Raw genomic sequence first — 2,671 nt, forward strand, 5'->3', positions numbered from 1 at the left:
CTGAGATGTGTGCAAACCTGGTGACCAACTACAAAAAACGTCTTACCTCTGTGCTTGCCAACAAGGGTTTCTGCACCAAGTACTAAGTCATGTTTTGCTTGGGGATCAAATACTTATTTCATTCACTGAAATGCAAATCAATTTCTGTAACCTTTATATAATGTTTTTTTTTTTTTGGTTGGTTTTTTTTGTTAGTTTTTTTGTTTTTTCTGGATTTTTTGGTTGGTATTCTGTCTCTGTACGTTAAAATAAACCTACCATAAAAATGACAGACCCTTAATTTATTTTTTTGTAAGTGGGCAAACAAAATCAGCAGGGGATCAAATAAATAGTTTCCCCACTGTAGGTTTAAGATAGAGTTCAATGTAGGTGTGATGGCTAAGGCCACACTTAATAATTGGGCTAGTTTATTTCAATCGTTCTAGTTTTCTTTTTTAATTTATTTCATTTCTTTGTAGGATAAATTGATTTTGTTTTGTTTAAGGGATTAGTTGTTTGTTTGCTTGTTTATAAATTTATATGTATTTATTTTGTCTCCAGTCTGGAGCTCCGTGCAAGATATGGCCTCATGGGGTAAGGATGATCATGAGAAAGGTGAGGGATCAGCCCAGAACTACACGGGAGGAGCTTGTTAGTGATCTTAAGGCAGTTGGGACCACCAGTCACCAAGCAAACCATTGGTAACAGACTACGCCGCAATGGACTGAAATCCTGCAGTGCCCGCAAGGTCTCACAGCTCAAGAAGGCACATGTACCCGTACAGGCCCATTTAAAGTTTGCCAATGAACATCTAAATGATTCAGAGAAGGTTTGGGAGAACGTGCTGTTGTCAGATGAGACCAGAATTGAGCTCTTTGGCATTAACTCGACTCGCCGTGTTTGGAGGGAGAGATTGCTGACTATGACTCCAAGAACGCCATCCCTACAGTCAAGCACAGAGGTGGAAACATTATGCTTTGGGGCTGTTTTTCTGCAGCATGGAACAAAGGCTTGTTATTAAAAGAGCGCGGCATTTCCTGATGTCCTTTATATCCTTTGCTAGGAATTATGGGAAATGTAGTTTTGGGTACCATATGGGTTTGGATTGTTTGTTCATTTGAATGTGTTATTATAAAGGGCATTCTTTCCAGTTTATTTTATTATTGCTTTATGGTGAATGGAATTTCATATGTTTATAGAGTTTATTTGTATATATTATATATTTCTTTTTCATTGAGGTTTGATGTACTGAATTGAGACCCCCTGTAATTATAAAATGGTTTGATCTATTTGTTAAAAGGGTGTGATTTTTCTATGGCTGATTTAGTTCTGGTGAGGGATCCCTGGAGAAACATCTGAGGCCCAGAACTCAGTAGTGTGCTGATATTTCATTTATCAGTTAGTTTTTCTTTCTTTTCTTTTGGTTTTTCACATTTTTTTCCTGCACCTTTGTGATCAGTACATGAGTGTGGCAGTTAATAAAATGGAAATTTGAAGATTCTATGAATGCCTCCTGAAAATGTTATGGAAGAACCCTTACAGGTGATACATTTTTTTTTTTTTTTACTTTTCTATTGTATTTCTATGTATAGCATCACAGTTGTCTGAACCAATGAGCATTAAGCTGTGTCGTCAGCCAGTCGTTTCCTATGGGGTGATATTAGACTCAAAATGATTGATGGTAACACTTTACATTAAGGTTCCCTTTATAAAGTGTTTATAAAGGTGTTCATAAATGACTAATATCTCATTTACAAATGCATTATAAATCATTGATAAGCAGTTATAAATACATGAATAAAAAGGGTGATTTTAATGCAATACCTTCCAAATAGTGAACCATTTTTAACTCACGTTATAAATGCTTAATAAATATATTTATGAATACTTATTTCACTCAAAATCAGATTCCAGATGTATTTCATGATACAGCAAAACTAGACATTTATAGCAAGTCTGAAGGGTGTTATTTATATTTTTCTCATTTACATCTCATAACTTATGAACCTTATTGTAAAGTGAACAGCTTTGAACCATTTATTAATGAGTTATAAACATTAATAATCTGTGAAGGTGAACCTTAATGTAAAGTGAACATCTGACAACCATTTATTAATGAGATAGAAACATTAATAACCTGAAAAAGTGAACCTTAATGTAAAGTGGACACATTAATCATTTACTGTATTTATAGATTATTATTGCACACACAGAAAAAGTTGGCATTTTTCTGGGGGAAATGTATTTGATTGTTTTTGCACTATATCAGTAAAAAAGATTAATATTTTCTTTTACAGCATATTGGAACATTACTGAGTAAAACTTCACACAAAAAAGTGGCTTAAACAAGTAAACTCACATTAAACAAGTAAGAAAAAAAAAACAATCAAGTATTCCACCAAATTATAACTATCGCATCTATACGAAAAAATATTTGATAAATGCAAGCTCAATAAAGACACCTGAATATTTATATTTGATCTAATTTAAGTTTTGAAATTATCATTAAATCAATGACCGAAAGCACCGTTACAGAACATTATCATATTATCAAGCAATCAGTAATGATTTTTTGATATCACGATAAAGCCCACTGTAACATGAGTGTTTGACTTTCAGTATCTGCGCGCGAGCGAACCGTCCGCAGGAGCGCTGGTGCGGTTATTTATTTGTACAGTAACTACATTGAACT

This window comes from Sinocyclocheilus rhinocerous, unplaced genomic scaffold, assembly GCF_001515625.1.
Source record: "Sinocyclocheilus rhinocerous isolate Xijiao unplaced genomic scaffold, SAMN03320098_v1.1 scaffold249, whole genome shotgun sequence".
NCBI lineage: Eukaryota > Metazoa > Chordata > Actinopteri > Cypriniformes > Cyprinidae > Sinocyclocheilus > Sinocyclocheilus rhinocerous.